We start from the raw sequence: 24,779 nt of genomic DNA on the forward strand, positions 1-24,779 counted from the left end.
GCATGCACTACACACATCCCATTTCCGAGGAGCAGACCGACGGTACTCCCACTTAGAAATGTGCAGGTACGACCGAGTCTGTTCCTGGCTGGAGTGGGAGGGGGGTGGTACATCCCAAGTAGTGTAGGGGCAGATAGGGGGAGCAGCCTGGGTAAAGATAGGAGCTCATTGGGTGCTGGTCACCTGAGCTCACACATAGAGGGTGTATATAAGGTGGGCACCAACTAAGAACAGGGTCAGTTGCAGAGAGAAAGTCAGCGAGCAGAGGAGAAGAGAGACCCAGAGTGAGAGAGGAGAAGAGAGAGAGACCCAGAGGGGGAAACAGAAGAAAAGGACTCCAAGAACCCAACTTAAATCCCCGGGTGAAGAGTCGGCACAGGGTACCGGAACCCAAGCTGGTGGGGGCAAAAACACTCCCCAGCCAGAGACCGGAGACCGTGGGCAGCGTTTGTCACGGTCACCCACCACATCCACCACGAAGGCATACCACGAGGAGGGTCAGGGAACCCAAGGCCAAGGGTCTCCCAACAGAAGGCCCGAGGGAGCTGGACCTGGGTGGATCAATAGTGGGGACGGCCAGAGAAAGGACAGAAGGAGAGCTCAGGGTCACGCTCCGGACTTATTTGGGAGTTGGCTGGATCCAGAACCTGGTGGACGCAGCACGGCTCGGGAGGTCACTCGAAGCTGGAGTGACCAGAACATCAGCAGTGAGTAAACATCCTAAACTGCATAACCCGACTCTGTCTCTGATTGCCGTCTACACTGCATCACCACAACTCCCATCCTCTGCACCTGATCCCCCTGAGGCTATACCCCACCCGTTGGGGGTTATATCACCAAAGCTGCACCTACACCACCAGCCTCAGCGGACCCTGCTGCAGCGGCGGCCACAGTGACCACAATACAACGGGTGGCGTAGTCGACATTAAGAACTTAGTAACATCTGTAGGACTGCCACATACAACTCAGTTTGACACCCTGGGCACGGACCGGGTCACAGCCACTCGGAAGACTACAACCCCCATCTGATCCGGCTCCGGATATTCCCCCTAAAGAATATGGCCCAGGGGGCGCGTCAACTTTGGCGTAGTCGGCAGGATTACGTGCCCGCAACACCCGGGTACTGCGTGCCTGAAGGAAAGTGCAAGTTTACCTCAAGAAGAAGTCTCCTGCCGGTTCCGGAGGGTCCCCGCCATCGGACCCCATCACCAGTCGATTCCAGCCGGTTGTCCGCCATTAACAGCGTTTTCCTGCCATCTGCAGAGTTTCCCGCCACTGGGAAGCGATTCCCGCCATTTCCAAAGGTTTCCCGCCTTGCCAGAGCGGACGCCATTATGGGCGTGCCAGAGGGTGGCGAGAGGCCACCTCCCATCGTGGGCCAGGACCGAAAATGGCGCCAAAAGTGGAAACCGCCCCCACCAACAGAGACTGTGATGCTAGAGGTGTCTGTCAGCGTGAAAGAACCGCCCCTGGAGCTGACAGTCACCCAGTGGCCCCGGGACCGCCCTCGAAGGGGGAGGAGACGAAAGAAAAGAACAAAGATGGGTGCCGCCTGGAGCAGTCTGGAGCGAGCGCACCCGGAGGCAGGAAGCCTGGAGAAGAGTAGCAGAGAAGCTCACCCGGAGATGGCGAGAGAGCAGAGCAGCACCGGCCCGCTGGCCAGGAGCCTGCTGGAAGAAGAACAGAGCAGCACCGACCCGTTGGTCAGGAGCCTGCTGGAAACCACGACCCCACTAGGCCTAGTGGAGGTCCTTGCACAGCTCCCCCGAGACAGGGAGTGTGCACAGACTGCCCTGGAGGGCCTCGCACGGAGGATGGCCCGGGTACAGCGAGAGACATTGGCGGAGTGGAGCCGAGAGATGGCCCAGCAAACCAAGACCCGGAGCACGCCAGCCAAGATGAGGAGACAGACCGCCTCTGAGGATGGCGCGGGAGGACCCAAGGCCGGAGACGGCGCCGAGAAGGGAGCCGAACGCATGGAGGCAGGTAAAGGGGACGTCTATACCCCAAACCGGGACACCGCTTACCTGCCCCAGCTCCCCGTCGCAGAGCCCGAAAGTCCCCCTGCTGTGCCTGAAAACGCCATGTCACCGACGCAGACTAGGCCCCAACCGGAAGCCGCCGCCGCGACCCCTGTGACGCCATGCGCACCGACCCCGAGCGTGGCAAAACAGGAAGTAACACCAGCCTGGTCGCAGGGCCTAGAATTTCCGGGCGTCGCATCACCAACAGCGCCCCCTACCTCCGCGGAGCCTCCGGCCTGGCCGCAAGGCCAGGTAGCCCAGGGCGCCGCCGTCCTAACGGTGCCCTTCACCTTCCAGGTGCCCCAGGCCTGGCCGCAAGGCCTGGGCAACCCGGGCGCCACCACCACCGCGCCCGCACCCGTAAAACCAAGGGTGCCGCGTCTGGGAGAGGACTTGTTTGCCCAGCACACGTGGCCGGACGGGCAGCCTTTCATCTGGCCCCAGAAATATTATGAACTGGAGCACCAGAGGAGAGTTGGGGCCATGTGTGCACCCCTGATTCCGGCTCCGAAGCCCGTGATAAGGATCTCGCCCCCGCTTGAAGAGACCCAATTTGAGTGGGACCCCACCGGAGAAGACCTAATGGGGTTCACTCAAGAAACCAGGGCAGCTGCAGCGGAGCGTGCTGAGTGTTGCCGACAGCAGCTCGAGGAGTTTGCGAGGGAGCGGAGAGAGAGGCGGGTCCGGGAACAACAGGCCCAAATAAGGAGCGCCGAGCAGAAGAGCCGAACCAGGAGGGACCCCCGTGCAGCGCACAGTCCCCGCACCACCGGGACTGTAATTAAGTTCAACATGCAGCATGGGTGGGGCTTCATCAGAGACCACAACACCCCCGGCGACGTCTTTGTCACGCGCAGAGATGTGGAGTCCCATCTGCCGGAGGGGCACAGAGGTCGTGACCTTTATATCGGGGACGAGGTCACCTTTACCCGGCACAAGTGTGCCAAAGGACCTTACGCCCTCCATGTGCATCGCCTGACAGAGGAGGAGCTGCGATGTGAGGAGGAAGAGCAAGAGGATCCGGACGGGTCTGAAGCTGAGATCCCCAAAGAAGGAGCAGGAGGAAGACGTTGTTGAGTACAGCGGAGTAGGTGCTGTAAATAGTTACCCGATCGGGGTATAAAGAAACTGTTATTGCTAATATAGTCCCCGTTGGGACCAGCTGAGTGAACTGTTACCCGTATTACCTTAATCCCACAGGCTGAGGACTGTGAGCAGCCATTCCCTTTCCCTCCTTAACTGGCCGAGGACTGAGAGCGGCCATATCCCTGTATATAGTTGCGCGTCCTAAAGCGCCCCCTACCGGTTTTATAGGAAAACCATTTTTCTAGAAAAACTGTCGCACTTTGCCCGGTCAACAGTTGCCCAGTGACCGGAGGAGGAACAAGAGGCGACGAGAAAGTTTTATATAAAGAGTGTTATGATGCTGCTAATTTATATAATGTTTTATATGTTTTATATGTTTATGAAAAATTTTGTATGTTTTGTGATGTTTTTGTCTTACAGCCCGAGGACGTGCTGTGATTTACCAGGGGGGAATGTAGCACCCTGAGGATTCGGCTGCTACAGGGGTATTGCACCTCAACCCAGAGGTGTGATATTCCACTCCCGGGTAAGGAAGGAGTGTGAAACTGAGCTCGGTAGGCTGCATGCACTACACACATCCCATTTCCGAGGAGCAGACCGACGGTACTCCCACTTAGAAATGTGCAGGTACGACCGAGTCTGTTCCTGGCTGGAGTGGGAGGGGGGTGGTACATCCCAAGTAGTGTAGGGGCAGATAGGGGGAGCAGCCTGGGTAAAGATAGGAGCTCATTGGGTGCTGGTCACCTGAGCTCACACATAGAGGGTGTATATAAGGTGGGCACCAACTAAGAACAGGGTCAGTTGCAGAGAGAAAGTCAGCGAGCAGAGGAGAAGAGAGACCCAGAGTGAGAGAGGAGAATAGAGAGAGACCCAGAGGGGGAAACAGAAGAAAAGGACTCCAAGAACCCAACTTAAATCCCCGGGTGAAGAGTCGGCACAGGGTACCGGAACCCAAGCTGGTGGGGGCAAAAACACTCCCCAGCCAGAGACCGGAGACCGTGGGCAGCGTTTGTCACGGTCACCCACCACATCCACCACAAAGGCATACCACGAGGAGGGTCAGGGAACCCAAGGCCAAGGGTCTCCCAACAGAAGGCCCGAGGGAGCTGGACCTGGGTGGATCAATAGTGGGGACGGCCAGAGAAAGGACAGAAGGAGAGCTCAGGGTCACGCTCCGGACTTATTTGGGAGTTGGCTGGATCCAGAACCTGGTGGACGCAGCACGGCTCGGGAGGTCACTCGAAGCTGGAGTGACCAGAACATCAGCAGTGAGTAAACATCCTAAACTGCATAACCCGACTCTGTCTCTGATTGCCGTCTACACTGCATCACCACAACTCCCATCCTCTGCACCTGATCCCCCTGAGGCTATACCCCACCCGTTGGGGGTTATATCACCAAAGCTGCACCTACACCACCAGCCTCAGCGGACCCTGCTGCAGCGGCGGCCACAGTGACCGCAATACAACGGGTGGCGTAGTCGACATTAAGAACTTAGTAACATCTGTAGGACTGCCACATACAACTCAGTTTGACACCCTGGGCACAGACCGGGTCACAGCCACTCGGAAGACTACAACCCCCATCTGATCCGGCTCCGGATATTCCCCCTAAAGAATATGGCCCAGGGGGCGCGTCAGATACCCGGAGCCGGATCGCTGGGGGTTGTAGTCTCCGTGGCGCTGACCCGGTCCGTGCCCAGGGCGGTCAAACCAGTGACAGTCTTAATGTATAGCAAATGTCCGACTACGCCACCCGTGGATTGCGGTCAGTGGGGACCGCCGCTGCGCTGCCGACCGCTGAGGCTGATGTTGTTTGCGCAGCCGAGTATGGGATAACTCCCCACGGGAGAAGTATTACCTCAGGGCAGCTAGTGTAAATGATGATGGGAGTGATGGTGTGAGGGTCCCAATGCTAATGGTGCTGGTGCGGCGAGGAATCACAGAGACGTGCAGTTGCAGTTTTCAATGCTTTACTCACAGTTCTTTACTGGTCCTAGTCACCTCGGTACCGGCGGTGACTGCCCAAGCCGTGCTGCGTCCACCAGGCAAGGGACTCGACCAACTCCCAGGCAATTCCAGAGCGTGGCACAGGGCTCCCTTCCTTTCCTTTCTCTGGCCGTCCCCACCAGTGACCCACCTTTGTCCAGCTCCCTCGGGCCTTCTGTTGGCGAAACCTTTCTCCAGTTTCCCTGACCCTATACGGTATGCCTTTCTGGTGGATGTAGTGAGGGGTCGCACCAAGATGTGGTAACAACCTCCGGTCTTTGGCTGAGGAATCTGTTGCCTCCACCAATTTGGGTTCCGGTACCCTGTTCTGCCAACCCTTCACCCTGTATCTCCTCTGGGCATATGGGGTTCCTTCTGTCCTCGTGTCTCTGGGCCTTTCTCTGTGTTCCTTGCTTCCTTTCTCCTCTGTTCCAGTTCCTTTCTTACTTTCCTTTCCGTTCCTTCTCCTCTCTCTTTCTGCTGTTCCTGGCCTCCACTCCAGGCCTGCCTCTGGAGCTGGGCCCAGACTGAGCCACAGCTCCCTGTCAGCCCTCTCTGGCTGAACTCCTCTCTGAACTGACCACTGTCCTAAGATGGTGCCCACCTAATTTACCTCCTTCTGACACCCGAGCTCAGGTGACTAGCAACCAATGGGCTCCTGCCTATGCCCAGAGACCCACCCCTATCTGCTCCTACACCACTGGGTGTACTTTCTCCTCCCCCACTCCAGCCAGGGACAGATGCTGTTGTGCCTGCACTTCTATCTTGTGGGAGCACCGTTGAGCTGTCCCTCGGAAATGGGGTGTGTGTGGTGCATGCAGCCTACCGAGTCCTGGTCCACACTCCATCCTTACCCGGGAGTGGAATATCACACCTCTGGTTTGAGGTGCAATACCCCTGTAGCAGCCGAGCCCTCGGGGTGCTACATATGCTTAGGGTCATTGTCTTGTTGGATGGTGAACCTTCGGCCAAGTCTGAGGTCCAGAGCACTCTGGAAGAGGTTTTCATCCAGGATATCTCTGTACTTGGCCGCATTCATGTTTCCTTCAATTGCAACCAGTCGTTCTGTCCCTGCAGCTGAAAAACACCCCCATAGCATGATGCTGCCACCACCATGTTTCTCTGTTGGGATTGTATTGGGCAGGTGATGAGCAGTGCCTTGTTTTCTCCATACATATCATTTAGAATTATCACCAAAAAGTTCTATCTTTGTCTCATCAGACCAGAGAATCTTATTTCTCATAGTCTGGGAGTCCTTCATGTGTTTCTGAGCAAACTCTATGCGGGCTTTCATATGTCTTGCACCGAGCAGAGGCTTCCGTCGGGCTACTCTGTCATAAAGGCCCGACTGGTTGAGGGCTGCAGTGATAATTGACTTTGAACTTTCTCCCACCACACTACTGCATCTCTGGAGCTCAGCCACAGTGATCTTGGAGTTCTTCTTTACCTCTCTCACCAAGGCTCTTCTCCCACGATTGCTCAATTTGGCTGGACGGCCAGGTCTAGGAAGACTTCTGGTGGTCCCAAACTTCTTCCATTTAAGGATTATGGAGGCCACTGTGCTTTTAGAAACCTTGAGTAATGCAGAAATTCTCTTGTAACTTTGACCAGATCTGTGCCTTGTCATAATTCTGTCTCTGAGCTCCTTGGGCAGTTCCTTTGAGCTCATGATTCTCATTTAGTCTGACATGCTGTTAAGCTCACGCCCGGACTGTTTGGCGTGAGCGTGGTTAGTGGTTCCACTGGGCCACGAACCGAGGAGTGCCTGGAGGGGCGTGACTATGTGCCTTGCCAGATCCGACAACGGACACACGGCGGCTTAATCGACTCCGTGGTCTGAGGAGGGATGAGGGAGGTGGCCCAGGTGCTACTCCAAGTCAGACCTCTGTCACACAGCTGTTGACCCACACCAGGGAATGCAGGAAAGGACAGGTTTGGCTGGTATGCAGACGGGCGGGTACTGGCAGGCATGGCTGGTATACACAGGCAGGTACTGACAGGTAGGTAAACAGGCTGGATAGGGACCAGTACAGACTGGGATACAGGAGCAGAGCCGCAAGAGCGGAGGACAAGCGGAGCAGAGCAGTGCCGCAGGTGCGGAGGACAAGCGGAGCAGAGCCGCAGATGCAGAGGACAAGCGGAGCAGAGCAGAGCCGCAGGTGCGGAGGACAAGCAGAGCGGAGCAGAGCCGCAGGTGCGGGCAGACAGGACAGGGCTCTGATCCCATGGAACAGACTGGGAAACACAGGAAGATAGCTGGAACACAGGCGGTAGATACAAAAGCAGGGAAGCTGGACAAGCAGAACCAGATACACACAAGGTACTTGCAATGAAGTAGCGAGTGGACACAAAACTCACAAACAGAAGTACAGAGACAATGAGTAGGAGTTAGGTACTGGTTCAGACACTGCAGGAAAAGGGAAGGATCGGACATAGAGACAAACAGGTAACGGGCTACGACACAGTTCAGACAGGAACTGACACTGGAAAGAGATACAGGAACAAGCCTGTGCATACAGCCCCCATAGTGGTGGAAAAAACTAGAAGTCACAGATGCAGTTAACGGGCCTGGGTTCTCAGCCCCCGGGGTGGCGGAAACAGACTAGAAGTCACACATACAGGACAGGACCTGCCTACTCAGTTGCACAGAACACATTAAAAGAAAGTGTTGCTCAGGCACCTCCCACTGGGTGGAGGAGGTTTAAGTATCCAGTGACTCACAGCAATAGGCTGGGGACGCATTAGGACTGTGCACACTGTAACTTTAACACTCAACTGGTGAGGTGGGGTTTGCCACAACCCAGGGAATTTTTGTTCGGCTTCCATTCATTGAAAAATGCTGGTATGAGGATCCGTGTCTCATTAGCTTCCATCCATTTGTGGGTGTCAAAAATTTGTTATACTCATGTGTAATCAATCGCCAATAAGAAAATGATTAAAACAAACGTGATCTTTGAATTTTCTGTAAAAATAAGAGATCTCTAAACACTGGGTTATAGGAAACCCCACATCACCAGTTGCGTGACAAAAACCCCACCTCACCAGTTGAGGGTTAAGAATCAGGAAGTGCCAGCGCCGCCGCCCTAAGCCAGCAGACAAGAGACATGCGTACAGCAGGGAGAGGAGCATAGTGTGCAGCCTGGACTGGTAGGTAAGTTGGCGGTCTTGCATGGTAGGAGATGGTAAGCCATGTCAGCACGCCGCCAGGGATGTTACACATGCGCTGTGAGCTGTGAGGTCTTATATAGAGATGTGTGTGCCTTTCCAAATTAAGTCCTATCAGTTTAATTAAACACAGCTGGACTCGAATGAAGGATGTAATGCAGCGGCTTGCTGCATTGCCAAAATGTCTGAGGGGGTGTGTTCTGGCTCACCACGTACGTCCCCTTCAGGTGACTGATCACATGACTGTGACATCATCATAGGTCCTATGTGCACAGAGTGATATATATTTGGGGGGGTTTTGAAACGCAGTGAGTCAAGAGACCTGATCACTGTGCCTGGGACCCCATTAGACCTGGAAGGCATGATGCCTGTAGGCCACATCTGGTGAGCCTTAAACCACAGCTTTGGCAGAACAGAGATGATGGAAGCAGCTAGACCTAGCAAAGGTAAAAGACCGTGCTTGATATGGACATTGATGTTGTTACTTTGCTTAGGACTGTTTCTGAAGCCAAACGGGCATAGCTACGACTGAAAAGGCTCTAGGATATTTCGTGTGTAACATTCCTGCGAGCCACTGAGATGGACTATGTTATAAGCAGTTTATGATGTGTAATAAACTGCTGGACTTTAGATTACAGGAAAACATTGCATGTGTGCTTTAATTGACCCGGTGAAGTGAGTGCCCCTCAACATGATCAATAGCGCTACCTCACAATTGGTTAGAGAATGCGGGCAACTGCAGTCTGGTTGCAAGGGGTAACGGCACAGGACGACGAATGTGGATGCAAGCATCTGACTGTGGCTTGACGGGGCCACGAAGATTTAAGCATCTGGCTGTAACTCGGCAGGGTTATGAAAATTGTCGTCGCACTCAAACCTGGTTTGCTGTGGCTTGGTGGGGCCACGAAATTTTTTCTGGTGAGAGCGGTGTGAAGTGTCTGGTGTGAACAACGCACTGCGATGGCTATAAATGGAGCAGTATCCCCAGACAGAATGGAGAAAGGGTTAGATGACCGGCTGCAAACGCTCTTCAGCAAAATAGAGTGTGCTAAAGAAATGCAGGAGCTGATAAAGATGGCTGTGAATGGAGCAGAAAATGAGACTGAAGCTATTGAGCGATTTAAGTGCCTGTTAAAATTGCAGCAGGTATTTGGGAAACGGCAACAGGACATGGTGCTGGAACGGCAGGACGTTGTTTTTTTTTAAAGCACCCCCTACAGGTGTAGTTGTCCAAAAGGGATGGAGTCTCAAAAGGGGGTGGGGCATAGAAAACCAGAATTGGTTACTGGTCGTGTGTTGGTACCGCCTAAAAATGACAATTCAACCGTTGATAACTGGGTAGCTCCAGTAGAAGGGGTTGACACCATGGGGAGTGACACTATGAAAGTAGAAAGAGAGTTCAGTCAGGAGGAGTTAAATGAGGTGAGAAAGTCCCACTTTCGTCTTCGAAGGTACAAGGGCCACAAAGAAGTTGCTCCTGTAGTCTTTGCTGAAAGGGTAAATAAAGAAAATGCAATGCTGTGTGCCTTTATTTCGAGTGTGGATTCTCCTTTAGAAGCAGAGGAGATCAGGATAGAAGAGGAGCTGACGCTGCCAGTAGCAACCTCTGGTACAGTATCCAACAATAAAGAAGACCAGGAGGAGGAGTTGGATGCAGTTCTGTAGATTCAGTACAAGCATGATGATCTACTGAGACAGAAGGTTCAGGAACTGACAGCCCTGAAGGGAGCGCTGAAAGAGGAGGTGGCCAATCATGACCAAGAGCTGGAGCCTTTCAGGCAGCAGTATCAGAGTGATGTACAGCAACTAAGGAAAAACATGGAGAATGTGTCCCAGGACCAGCTGAGCCTGGAGTCTGAGCGGCAGAAAATAAACCAGATTTTGAGGAACTTGCAGTGAGAACTGGAGGAAAGCAGAGAGGAACTCAACCAATGGAAGGAAATGTTCCAGAAAAATAAAGAGGACCTCCGCAAAACCAAGGAGGAGGTTTTGCAGTTGAAGCTTGAGAAAGAGGAGTCTGAAGATGAGCTGAATGAAATGAAAAATCATTTCTCCCTGGTGCAGTCAGAGCTGAACCAAGTGAAGAAAGGCTCTGGGGATGCGGAGGAAGCAGAGGTCACAAGAAAGGAAGTGCAGAGATTTCAAGAGCAGGTGAAGCAGCTGATGCAGGAGATGCAAAGGCTGGACGAGGGTCTACACCAGCGGGATAGGGAGCTATCTGCCTTAAAAGGGGCGCTGAAGGACGAAGTTTCTGGACGCGATCAAGACCTAGAACACCTGCGAGAACAGTTCATCCAGGAGCTGCGTGAATCCAAGAAGGAGTATGATGAACACAATAGGGACCTGCTATAAACCAAGAGGGACTATGAGGATCTCCTCAAGGTTAAGAAAAAACTAGAGGATGATAAGGCTGATGCAGAGCACATGCTACAAATGATTGAGACCACTCAGCAGGACACCCATGATGAGAATGATGATCTCCGTAGAAAGATCCTAGGACTGGAAGCTCAGGTGAAGGAGCTGAAGACATTCTGTGATGATCTGCAGAGGGCAGAGACGTGCCTTCAGGATAGAATCAGCAGGATGGAAGCTGAGTGGAAAAAGATGGAGGAGTCTATCGGAGAAGCCACAGATGAGGGTCAGGAGTTTGCCACTGAAGAAGGGAGGTATGAAGCAAATACCTCCTCGAATAATGTGAGCTTGGATGATTCGGTGGATGTAAGAGCCGAGATCAAGGAGCTCAAGGAGACGCTACAAGCCCATTTGAAGCAAGAGAAGCTTGAGAGACTGGCTGTCGAGTGCGGAGTAGGCTCATTGGAGACAGAGAGGGCTGAGAGAATTCTGCTGATAAAGGAGCAGTTGAAGCAGGAAGAACTTCAGAGATGGGCTGCTGAGAGGCGAGTAGCTAAGCTAGAGGAAGAAGTTTTCGAGCTCAAAGGTCGCCTGGCAAAGTACCAATCAGTGAACGAGGCCGCCTTCGAGAAGGAAAAGGGCAAACAAGTTGCGCTTAATCGTTTATACTATGAGAAGGTGGAACTGAGGAGAGCTGAGGAAGTGTTAAAAGAAGATCAGTATGGGATGGAAAATGTCAAGAGGAGAATTCTTGAGTTCATAGCTGTGAGTCAGCTCAGGGGAAGCATACAGTGTGAAGAATCTGAAACTCAGTTGTCCCTGAAACCTGAGCCAGATGATCGTTTGGAGACCACTGATTAGACAGAAACTTCACGGTACAAGTGCCTCATAGATGTACCCGAAGATTTGAGAGAAGAATGCACCAGAGAGTCAGTGCATGAAGAGTTTAAGAAAGCCGTGGGAGCCTGTAAGGTGTACTCGACCTCAGAAGCTAAACAGCTGGTGGTCCTGTCCACAACTGAAGTCACAGGGAAGAGGGTGGCTGTCCTAAGTGACATGCACTGGCGATGTGTTTGCATGAAGAGGATTGTCCGGTTGAAGACTGAACAAGCCATTAGACAACTGGAGCTTATGAGAAAAGCTCAAAGTCTGCGAGAAGAAGTCATCTGGGTGCCTCATGCTGTGGTAAGAAAGCTCATTGGGAGAAATGGCCAAGCCATGCAAATGATGGTAAAGAAGTCTGGTGTGATGAAAGTAAGCAGTCCACGTGATCATCAGGACTGGATACCGGATGAAGACAGCATGGTGTCATTCTCCACTGTAGGAACAGAAGAAAATCTTGCATATGTAAGAATGCTGATGGAGTACCGAGTGACCTACCTGCGAGAGGTAGAACAGTTGAATCCCGCCAGACTGTGAATGGAAAGACAGCGTCGACTGAGCAGCAGAAGATGGCAGCCGTTTATAAATTGTGAGACCAGACAGAGAAAGGGCCTTCCAAATAATAGAACGGCTACAGCAGAAGTTAGAGACCTTTCAAGATGTTCTGAGGATAGTGGGTGTGGGTTTAGAGGTCGTGAGTCCTCCATTAGCTCAAGTCTGAGAGGCCCATACAAATGACCCAATACAGTACGAGACAGTACGGAGTCGGACCTGACCTTAGATACAAGGGCAAGTGAGTCGCACTGCTGTATTGACCGCTGGGAGCGAGGGGGGTCTGACAAGGTTACGACTCGGAAATGTGAGTTGACGAAGTTAGTGACAAAGACTAATCACATGACTGTGACATCATCACAGGTCCTGTGCGCACAGAGGGATATATATTCGGGGGGGTTTTGAAACGCAGTGAGTCAAGAGACCTGATCTCTGTGCCTGAGACACCATTAGACCTGGAAGGCACAAGGCCTGTAGGCCACATCTGGTGAGCCTTAAACCACAGCTTTGGCAGAACAGAGTTAATGGAAGCAGCTATACCTGACAAAGGTAAAAGACGGTGCTTGATATGGACCTTGATGTTGTTACCTTGCTGAGGACTGTTTCTGAAGCCAAGCCGGCAGAGCTGCCACTGAAAAGGCTCTAGGATATTACATGTGTAATATTCCTGCGAGCCGCTGAGATGGACTATGTTATAAGCAGTTTATGATGTGTAATAAACTGCTGGACTTTAGATTACTGGAAAACGTTGCATGTGTGCTTTAATTAACCCGGTGAAGTGAGTGCCCCTCAACATGATCAATAGCGCTACCGCACAAGGAGTAGAACCCTCTCATGGAGGATCACAAGGAAATGGACACCATGTGACTTAAATATGAGTGTCTGAGCAAAGGGTCTGAATACTTATGACGATGTGATATTTCAGCTTTTGCTTTTTTTAATAAATTTGTAAAAATTTCTACATTTCTGTTTTTTTTTCAGTCAAGATGGGGTACAGAGTGTACTTTAATGAGAAAAAAAATGAACTTTTTAAACTTATAAAATGGCTGCAATGAAACAAAGTGAAATATTTAAAGGGGTCTGAATACTTTCCCTACCGACTGTATATTCTGCTCCTCAGACATGTTGTGATGCGGCATAAACAGGTGTACTTCAGACGCATGCCCTGCTATAGGGTTTGCAGCTGGAAAATGGAGATCCACGTGAAGGGACACATATTTTTTATTGCGCCTTCAAACCCCCAAGAAGACACATGGTCATGGATCACTCTAAACAAATGGAATATACCCTGATATTTTTATAAACACACATTGGTACTCTAAAGAGGCCGATGGTCTCAGAGGTACATCACAGTTATATATATTAATGGGGTATAGAACAAGAAAATGATTGGGCAAAGATATTTTACCATTATTTACTAGTTATGTCAGGGGGGTCTAGATCAAGAATGAGATTAGGCACTTAGCTTCCCATTAGGGTCAAGAAATGATACAGATACACATGCATGGATACCCTACATGTGCTAAGCTAGTAGGGTGATACCACCAACCTGCATTATTTGGAAAAAACTGGGAAGGAAAGTGTCTATTATTCCCTACTCTCTCCCTATTCTATATTGTCCCCTACCTCACATGGTGGTTGGCACCCTAAAAATGAAGCTCTTAAGTAGCAAATAGAGGTAACTAAGAAATTCTCATCAGAACTGGACTTCACAAAAAAAGAAACATAGTTACAGAACAAGGTAGAATGGTACCAATACCACCTAAAAGAGTGTAAACACAAGCTTTTTATTACCTAGAAGAATTCAGGGAAAACAAGGCATATTAGGTGCCGATTACCAGACAGAATTATATTCCTTAGATAGACTTATGCTCCTCTGAAACAGAGGTCTCACATACTGATACAAAATCCAAAACCCAAAAGGGGAAATTAAAAGGAAGGGGTGGATTTCGGAGGAGAGGAAATAACAGGAGAACCCCGCAGAGAGGGAGTTTTTAGAGCTGAACTACCTGCTCAGGAGCCGATCCAATCAGCGGAATCCCGTTTAACAACACAGGTCATCAATCTATCATCAATGCCCCTCACTACTGATGAAATATGCGTACTGAGTAAACGTTTAAGTTTTATCCATACCACTGATTTTGATGAATCTGAAATAATAATAGACCTGCATCTATTCATCAGACGTTTGAAATTAAAAAAGCTCTTCCTTAGGGAGGATAGAAAGGAGTGTGACAACTTGGGAATACCCAATAACCTTCTACAAGGCGTGAGGTTGCTATACCATCTTGATGAGGTGAACCTGAATACATTGATCCCTTCACGGACATTAAAAATAAAATTTCTAGAATGCCACCTCCTACCGGAGACTTAAGTTCCATAGATTTCTTCCTTAATTTGGTTACGGAAGACATCATACAACTGACAAAAACTAAGCATAGGGAACAACATAACCTTTCAAGAGGTGAAATGGATTCACTATGCAGACTTGAAAAGGATCAAACCATAACCATATAGCCGTCCGACAAAGGCGGCAATGTGGTTGTGATGGATACCACTACCGACTCTCTCATCTCTCGGCATCACAGACTTGGCCCTATCTTGTATCTCCTCATAGACAGACAAAACATCAGTCTCTCCCACTCACACACCACCTCCTCATCTCACCCGACTTTGCTGCCCGACTAATCCACTTGTCTCCCCTCTATTCCTTTGCGTCTCCTCTCTGTCAATCCCTTCAGTGGCTCCCCGTTGCCCAGAGACTCCAGTTCAAAACCCTAACCATGGCACATAAAGCCATCCACAACCTGTCTCCTCCATGTATCTGTGACCTAATCTCCCGGTACATACCTGCACGCAACCTCCAATCCTCACAAGATCTCCTGCTCTACTCACTTCTTATCTTCTCTTCCCACAATCGCACACAAACTTTATCCCATTCATCCCTGCTACTCTGGAACTCTCTATCCAATAATAATAATAATAATAATAATAATAGTTTATTTTTATAGCGCCAACATATTCCGCAGCACTTTACAAATTTTTAGGGGGGACATATACAGACAATACAGAATAAGCATATCTCATATCGAAAGGAGTGAGGACCCTGCTCGCGAGCTTACAGTCTATGAGGTAGTGGGGGAGACACAAAAGGTAAAAAGTACATATATTGTATAATGCAGCCTTGATATACTGAATAGGATAAATAATAATACATGGACTGGTCGCCAGCCAGTATGTGTGCAGTCCTGACAGAGGCTATTATGTGCATGGTTGGTTTGAACTCGAAGTTGAAGAAGATTTTAATATGGGGGAAAACTGGGATGGACACAGTGTGTTTAGGTGATACGCCAGTCTAAAGAAATGTGTTTTTAGGGTTCGCTTGAAACTGTGGGTATTGGGAATTAATCGAACTGTCCTGGGTAGTGCATTCCAGAGAATTGGCGCAGCACGCGAGAAATCTTGGAGACAGGAGTGGGAAGTTCGGATTATGGAGGATTTTAGTTTTAAGTCATTTGCAGAACGGAGGGCACGTGCAGGGTGGTAGACTGAGACAAGGGAGGAGATGTAGGGGGGTACTGAAGCATGGAGCGCTTTGTGGGTAAGCGTGATAAGTTTAAAATGAACTCTATATTGGATGGGCAACCAATGCAATGACTGGCACAGGGAAAAGGCATCGGAGTAGCGGTTGGCGAGGAATATGATCCTGGCTGCTGCGTTCAGGACGGATTGGAGAGGGGAGAGTTTAGTAAGAGGGAGACCGATTAGTAGAGCGTTGCAATAGTCAAGACGAGAATGAATAAGAGCGACAGTAAGAGTTTTTGCTGAGTCAAAGGTGAGAAAAGTCCTGATTCTTGAGATGTTTTTGAGGTGTAGATGACATGAACGAGCGAGTGATTTGATGTGAGGAGTGAAAGAAAGATCTGAATCAATAATGACCCCAAGACAGTGGGCTTGTTGCTGGGCAGTAATGGTTGAGCCACAAACGGAAATGGCAATATCGGGCACAGGTAGGTTAGTGTAGGGAGGAAATACGAGTAGTTCAGTTTTTGACAGATTCAGTTTTAGGTAGAGGGAGGACATAATGTTAGATACGGCAGAAAGACAATCACTGGTCTTTTGTAGTAATGCAGGGGTGATGTCCGGAGCAGAGGTGTATAATTGGGTGTCATCAGCATAGAGATGGTACTGAAAACCGAATCTACTGATTGTTTGTCCAATAGGAGCGGTGTATAAGGAGAAAAGAAGGGGGCCTAGGACTGATCCTTGAGAAACCCCGACAGTAAGAGGAAGTAGGGAGGAGGAGGAGCCGGCAAAAGACACAGAGAAGGAGCGGTCAGAGAGATAAGAGGAGAACCAGGAGAGAACCGTGTCCTTGAGGCCAATAGTGCGGAGCATAGTGAGGAGGAGCTGGTGATCCACAGTGTCGAATGCTGCAGAGAGATCCAGGAGAATCAGCAGGGAGTAGTGACCATTAGATTTAGCTGTTAGTAGATCATTAGAGACTTTAGTGAGGGCAGTTTCAGTAGAATGTAAAGAGCGGAAACCAGATTGTAAAGGGTCAAGAAGAGAGTTGTCTGAGAGATAGCGGATTTGACGGGAATGGACAAGGCGTTCCAGGAGTTTAGAGATAAAGGGAAGATTGGAAACAGGTCTGTAGTTGGCCGTGCAGTTCTGGTCAAGGGATGGTTTTTTAAGTAATGGTTGTATGCTGGCGTGTTTAAAAGAAGAGGGAAAGATACCAGATGAGAGGGAAAGGTTGAAAATTTTAGTTAGGTGAGTGGTGACAGCTGGAGCAAGGACTGAAGGAGATGTGAGGGAATAGGGTCACTGGTGCAGGTGGTAGGGCGAGAAGATGCAAGGAGCCTGATCACTTCATCTTCCGTGACTGGTTCGAAGTCAGAAAATGAGCAAGATACAATGTGGCGGGGGAGAGCATGCATAACATTTGGGGATTGGGAGAAAATTTCCTGTCGGATATGGTCAATTTTTTCTTTGAAATAAATGGCCAGATCGTCAGCGCTGAGGTCGGTGGTCGGGGCCTGTGTTGTTTGATTGAGGAGAGAATGAAACATGTCAAAGAGTCGTTTAGGATTATTGTAAAGTGAGATTATGAGGTTGTTAAAGTAGGTTTGTTTGGAGAGGTGAAGGGCAGAGTTATATGTTTTCAGCATAAATTTATAGTGGAGGAAATCTTCGGACAGATTTGATTTTCTCCACAGCCGTGCAGCGCACCTGGAGTACCTCTGGAGAAGACGTGTTTGAGGCGTGTGCCAGGGTTGTCGCCGTCTATGCCGAATTTTTCTTTGTGTAGGAGGTGCGGCTTCATCCAGGGCGCATAGTATTATTTTGTTATAATGCTTCAATGCAGAGTCGGGACATGAGAGGGAGGAGATTGGGGCCAATGATAATTGCAACCTTTTTATAAATTTCTGGGTGTTAATGGCACATAAATTTCTATAAGTGTGGACAGTGGGAGTGTCTTGAGTAGAGTCACAGTTCTTGACAGAGAATGAAAGAAGATTATGGTCAGAGAGTGGAAGGGGAGAGTTAGTAAAGTCATGTACTGAGCAAAGCCGGGAGAAGATCAGGTCCAATGTGTTCCCATCCTCATGTGTAGGAGAATTAGCAAGCTGTGAAAGGCCAAAAGAGGAGGTTAGGGATAAAAGATGAGCGGCAGATGGGGAAAGAGGATCGCCAATTGGGATGTTAAAGTCTCCCATGATTATCGTGGGGATGTCGCAGGATAGAAAATTTGGAAGCCAGGCAGCAAAGTGATCCAGGAATTGACGGGGGGGACCTGGAGGGCGATAGACAACCGCCACTCGCAGGGAGAAGGGCCGGTAGAGTCTGACTGTGTGGGCCTCAAAAGACGGGAAGATAAGGGAGGGTACAGGGGGGATAACCTGAAAAGTACATTTTGTTGAAAGAAGCAGACCAACACCTCCAATCATAAAAGACTCTTGCCTACCAAGGAAACCTTCAAAAGGAACCTGAAGTCCCACCTCTTCCGACAAGCCTACAACCTGCAGTAACCTTCTTTGCACCATACCGCTGCATGACCAGCTCTTCCCTCATCTACTGTATGCTCACCTATCCTTTGTAGATTGTGAGCCCTCGCGGGAAGGGTCCGCTCTCTTCCTGTTTGGCTTTACAGACATTTTCTTAGACTCTGTCTCTAGGACCCAGCGGCTACCTACCTCTCGCTAATTAACACCCTGCCTGGTTGTATAAATATCTGCTGTGTATTCATTACAACTTGTGAAGGCTTTAGCAAGAGCAGTACTTCTTGCTGTTTGGAGCTTGAGAACGTGTGCGCATTTGTCTGGAGTTCGTCTAAAGCTAAGTAATTTCCCCCTGTTTGTCTACTTCTGTTGTCTATAGTGTTTAATTGAGATCAACTAGTGCTCATTTCCTCCCTTCCCTAGCCTTAGCCATATGCCAGGGAAATACAGGGCAAGGCACATGTGCGGCGATTGGTGAAGAGCCAATACAAGGACGTTAGGGAAGACAGGGTGATGTAAGATCAACCTAGGAGGTCTCCACTTCCCCCCTTTCCCTAGAATCTGGACTTCCTTTCCTTCTTGCCTTTGTGATGCAGTAAGTTTTTCCCACATCTTGCGTGACACATGGATACCTAAGATGTTGCAATGATCTGTGCATGGGGTAAGCAACATAGTGAATCAGAAGAACTATATTACATTTATAATTTGAGGAATTTGCTAATATTATTATTACACCTAATACACATTGAGTTATGATCTTGGAGATGAGAATAAACCTTTAACTGTCAGAGGGTTCTCATCTATGCAAGGTCACAGAAGTTGTTAACATTTAGTAGAAATTAAACCATGTGTGTGGTTCACAGATATGATCATATCTGTGATAAAGTGATTGTGTATTAATATCCTTTGTCGTGGTTGACTGGGTCCATTATGTGTGCCTAAGTTGTAGGTGTTCGTAAAAAGATAATGAGGCAAGTTGATCTCCTTCTGGAGTTTCTTTAAACTTTTAGGCACCCCATCTTCAAGCAGATAATCTATTATCTGGATTGCTAAGGTTATTGTATTAATGGTTACTGACCACATTAGAAAAGTAAGTGCATGTCGACAATGATTTTGCTACTAAGAGAAAAATATTTTGATTTATTGTGATTTACACTAAATTGAATGCGCTGATTCCAAACATGAACTCCGAATTTACCTGACACGTTTATATTTTAAGTTATACATGCAAAGCCTATTCACTTATAATATTAATGCATTATATATTGGAAATATTCCAACGTACATGCCCAGACCTGTCAGAACATTCTCATACAGGTCAGTTGATGTCAGCAGGAAGCACCGTATTTTTCGGACTATAAGACGCACCGGACCATAAGACGCACCAAGGTTTTAGAGGTGGAAAATAGTGGAGAAAAACCTTTTGAAGCATTCTGCCCATGGATTGCGATAGCTGATGCATGCTGCCCGTGGATCAGGCGGAATGTATCAGACACCGGATGTACGACGTAAGGCTGATATGGTATGTTTCAGTCTTCCGTCTGAAATGCTGCGGCAGAGGAAAACATACCGTCCTTTGGCTTCTCCTCTCCTGCTGTCAATGACTGAGTGGTCTAACTGTACACACACGCAGGAAGAAACGCCAAAAAACAAATGTGGCTGAAGTCATACAGCCAGTATGCTGCTCGATCCACTGGTTGCTTGTATCATGTACTGGCTGTATTCAGCCATGTATGGTATGTCCTCTTTAAGATCCCACAGGTATTGTGGTTGACTTTGAGGGGCACTATAACTTCCAGCAAGTCCTTCAGCTCTTATGGCATGCTGGGAGTTATAGTTCACCACAGGAGTAGTACAATGTTTTATGTCATGTGCTTTTTCACTTTACTTTATATTTTACTTCTACGTCATAATGCTTGCCTCTCATTCTGGACCCACGATAGGCAAGAAGCGGGGTCACACTGGCTGGGGGCTGCGGCAGCAGAGGTGGCTGGGGCTGCGGAGGGAGCTGTGGCAGCTGAGGTGGCTGGGGCTGTGGCAGCGGGCGGAGGCGGTTGGGGCTGCAGAGGGGGCTGGGTCTGTGGCAGCGGAGGTGGCTGGGGCTGCGGAGGGAGCTGTGGCAGCTGAGGTGGCTGGGGCTGTGGCAGCGGGCGGAGGCGGTTGGGGCTGCAGCGAGGGCTGGGTCTGTGGCAGCGGAGGTGGCTGGGGCTGTGGCAGCGAAGGCGGCTGGGGCTGCGGAGGCGGCTGGGGCTGTGACAGCGGAGGCGGAGGGAGCCAGGGCTGCAGAGGGGGCTGTGGCAGTGTAGGCGGCTTTGGCAACGTAGGCGGCTGGGGCTGTGGCAGCGGAGGTGGAGGGAGCTGGGGCTGCAGCGGCGGAGGGGGCTGTGGCTGGGGCAGTGAAGGCAGCTGGGGCTGGGGCAGCGGAGGCGGCTGGGGCTGTGGCAGCAGAGGTGGCTGGGGCAGCGGAGGGGGCTGTGGCGGCGGAGGGGGCTGTGGCAGGAGGGGGCTGGGGCTGTAGCAGCGGAGGCGGCTGGGGCTGAAAGGGGCTGTGGCAGGAGGGGGCTGTGGCAGCAGGGGGCTGGGGCTGTGGCAGCGGAGGGGTCTGTGGCTGTATGAGCGGATGGGGCTGTGGCTGTGGCAGCGGAGGGGGCTGTGGCGGCAGGGGGCTGTGGCAGCAGAGGGGGCTGTGGCGGCAGGGGGCTGTGGCAGCGGAGGGGGCTGTGGCAGCGGAGGGGACTGTGGTGGCGATGGAGCGATTTTACCCAGTAATGAGCGGCGGCAGCAGAATGTTTGTGGGCACAGCCATGAATTCACTATGGCCGTGCTCGAAATCAGGAGGTGGGCGGTCTCTCATCCTGATCAAGCGCTGCAGTGACGTTACGAAGAGGCAGGGTCGGTAATGACTGCGCGCTGTGCTGTTCTGTGTTGCCCCGGCCCTGCCTCTTTGTAACATCATTGCAGCGCGCGATCTGGACCTGAGACCGCCCACCTCCTGATGGCTAGTGTGGACATAGTGAATTCATGGCTGCGCCCACAAACATGCTGCTGCCGCCGCTCCTTACTGGGTAACACCATTCCATCGCCGCCCCAGCTGCTGCAGCCCCCGTCGCTGCCGCAACCCCAGCCGCCTCCACATCACAAAACAGTACATTTGGACCATAAGACGCACCCCCATAAATTGGGGGGAAAAAGTGCGTCTTATGGTCCAAAAAATACGGTATATAAGGCAAACTGGACAGAGCTCAATAAAGTGATCTCTTATAGGACTATCAGTTTGGAAACGGCTGGAGTCATACTAGCGTATAAAAAATTGGTCCAATGTTGATCCAGAATAGTAGGACGAGTGTATGGCGCTATGTTATGCATACTGCTGAATAAAAAGGGTTCAATAAAATATTATGTACCCAAAAATAAATGTTTTAATTGTGTAAAAGCAGGAAAACATTAAAAATCTTATATTAATCTGGTATCGCTGTAATCGAACTGACCTACAGAATAAAGTCATCATATCACTTATACCCTGGGCTGGCGTCAGCACCTGGCGCACACGGGCAAGTGCCGGGGCCCTGAGCAGGCGGGGGGGGACCCACTCGCCGTCTAGCACCGTGCCGCGCTATGGGACCTGTGAGAGGAGGAGAGTGGTGTCAGCACCCGCTCCTCCCCCACTTGCTCTGGGCCTCAGGGCCCCTACAGCCTGCAGCTCATCACTTATCTCTCCCCGTTCCTCCGCAGCCGCTCCAGTCTCTTCGCGGCTGCTGCACTGTGATGTCTCAGGTCAGAGGGTGCGGTGACATCTTTTCACCGCGCTCTTTCCTGAGCCGTCACAGCGCAGAGTGGGAAGATGCCGGCGACGCTGGAGTCCAGAGCAGCGGCAGCAGGTGAGAAGAAGTGAGGTGAGTATTTGATTATTTTTTTTTAATGTATGGAGGCATGGGCCATTACAAGGGAGGGGGGTGTGACATCCTGCATGGGGCATTATAAGGAAGGGGGGGTGACATCCTGCATGGGGCAGTATAAGGGGGGGTGACATCCTGCATGGGGAATTAAAAGGGGGGATGCTGTTACATCCTGCATGGTGCATTATAAGGGGGGTGAGTGACATCCTGCATGGGGCATTATAAGGGAGGGGGGTGTGACATCCTGCATGGGGCATTATAAGAGGGGGGAGAGGTGACATCCTGCATGGGGCATTCAAAGGGGGGGAAGTGACATCCTTCATGGGGCATTATATGGGGGGAGTGACATACTGCATGGGGCATTATATGGGGGAAGTGACATCCTGCATAGGGCATTATATGGGGGTGGTGACATAATGTATGGGGCATTATAAGCGAGGGTGACATCCTGCATGGGGCATTATAAGGGGGGGTGACAATGAATGGGGCATTATAAGCGGGGTGACATCCTGCATGGGACATTATAAGAGGGGTGACATCCTGCATGGGGCATTATGTGGTGGGAACAGCTTGCATGAGGTATTATGTGGTGGGAACAGCTTGCATGAGGTATTATGTGGTTGGAACAGCCTGCATGGAGCATTATGTGGGGGCACAGCCTGCATGGAGCATTATATGGGGGCACATCCTGCATGGAGCGTTATATGGGGGCCAGTATTCTGTATGGAGCGTTATATGGGGACTGTATCCTGTATGGAGCGTTATATGGGAGCCAGTATCCTGTAGGATTGTAATAAGGGGGACAGTATCCTGTATGGAGCGTTATATGGGGGCCAATATCCTGTATGGAGCATTTTATGGGGGCCAGTATTCTGTATGCAGCGATTCGCTGGTTTCTGAGCTATTGTAGAATTTACAATAGATATCGGTCATGTAATGTAAGAAGTGAAATCTTCTGCATTGTATTATATATATATTTTTCTGCGGCATCTGTGTGTCATGAATCGTGGTATGTGTTAAAGGGGCCCACTGAGACTCTTTCGCCCAGGGCTCACGAAAACCTGGAGCCGGCCCTGCTTATACCGCACGGTGAATGTCATGAGAAAAATAAAAAGCAATTCTTGAACTTTTGTTCATATTTATCCTGTGAATGCTGGGAGTTGTTGTTTCACAAAAACTGGAATGTCCATAGTTCCTGCACCTACAAAATGTGTGAAAATGTGTAACAATGGGAATGGTTTCTCTCATAGACAATGATTCCTGCTCTTACCTGTCATTTGTCCATTGCTAGATGTATCACCAGCAAACAAAACACTCAATGTTTTTGATTTCAGGCCTTAAATACACTAAAGCTGGAATTGGACTGGTTGCTATGGGCTATAGGTCTTTGTTCCTATGGTAACAGTGTAGTGTTGTCATAGAGCCTAGAATTTAATTAAATTTGAAGTAATATAAAGTTATTTATTTTTTTCAGTCACAGTAAATGCATTTTACTTTTGGGAACTTTTCCTTATTCGTCCTGCTCCTCCAGCCTTGATGCTAACCAATGTGATCTGCCATATTATTACTACTTGTTATAAATATTAATTAATACCTATGGAGATATCACTCATGGTCATATATGACATCATCAAATCCAGGAGGCCATTGTTACCTCACAACATGATGTCACAATGACTGTGGGTCTATATAAACGGGTGTTCAGGGGGCAAATAATCATTTCAAGAGATGAAGACAAGGAGAGCAGAGGATCCAGGATCGAGGACACAGATTCTCATTTCAGGAGATGAGACGAGGAGATTGGAAGTTCCTGGATTGAGGATACAGGTAAATGAGAAACTTTACAGGGATTTGTTAATGAACTTAGCGCCAACATGGACATCGATCCTCCAAGTCTACGGATTGTGGCTGTAAGGTTCTAGCTTTCTCCAGTCTTTGCTGGCAGAATCTCTAGACTTGGGTGATGAAGGTTCTTTGTGAGGTCACACAGCGGAATGTTGGACACTGAGAGTTCTATGCAGCAAACATGGGGACATCCCTGGGGCTATCACACAGGTCAGTAACAAGATGGCACCTCGGATGGAGACACTACAGAAGCTACTTTGGTCAGTGACAGTTCCAGTGGTATCTGTGGCTGGCACAGATTGCTGGTGGTGGTTCTGTCACTTTAATTTCAGATTTTTGGAGCAAAAAAAATCTACCCTTATTCCCCCACATGGGAGAGAGGTTGGTGTACATACATTGGGGGACATACTGTATATTTATTTATTTTACTCTTTATTTTACATATATATATATGTGCATTTTACACAATTTTTTTTTTATTAAATTTATTACACCATTTTTAAGTATCTACATCAAAATGTAAAAATGCAAAGAAAAGAGGGCATAAAGTACAATATATATATATGACTGATTTTCTATGGGTCTTTGCCTGATCTGTCTCATATTATTTTTTTCTTACCAGGAAGAAAATCTGGATCCAGGAAGGAAGACTGAAGAATCTAACAAGAGCCACGGGATTATTTAGTGTTAATCATTTAATATGTCTGTAGATAATATTTGTTGTCTTATGAGGTCATTATATACTGATTATATAGATCTAATTCTGGAATCAGTGCATCATGACATCATATTACATAGGTGTCTGCTGTCTAACCTAATTGTATAAGGGACCTGATATGATATAACTGCCCTATGTCTGTATCCGAAGGGCTAGTGTTTGTGGGGTGTAGTGTTTGTGGGGTGTAGTGTTTGTGGGGTGTAGTGTTTGTGGGTTGTAGTGTTTGTGGGGGGTAGTGTTCTGTATTTTTACAGGGGAGATCAACG

At 49.5% G+C, this 24,779-nt stretch overlaps 1 pseudogene; it reads left to right on the top strand.

Moving 5' to 3' along the window:
- LOC141233750 (uncharacterized) overlaps positions 1-24,779 on the top strand; it is an 83,720-nt pseudogene that overhangs the window by 23,659 nt on the left and 35,282 nt on the right.

This window comes from Phyllobates terribilis, unplaced genomic scaffold (genome assembly GCF_046119375.1).
Source record: "Phyllobates terribilis strain yellow unplaced genomic scaffold, ASM4611937v1 Scaffold_614__1_contigs__length_971095, whole genome shotgun sequence".
Classification (NCBI taxonomy): Eukaryota; Metazoa; Chordata; class Amphibia; order Anura; family Dendrobatidae; genus Phyllobates; species Phyllobates terribilis.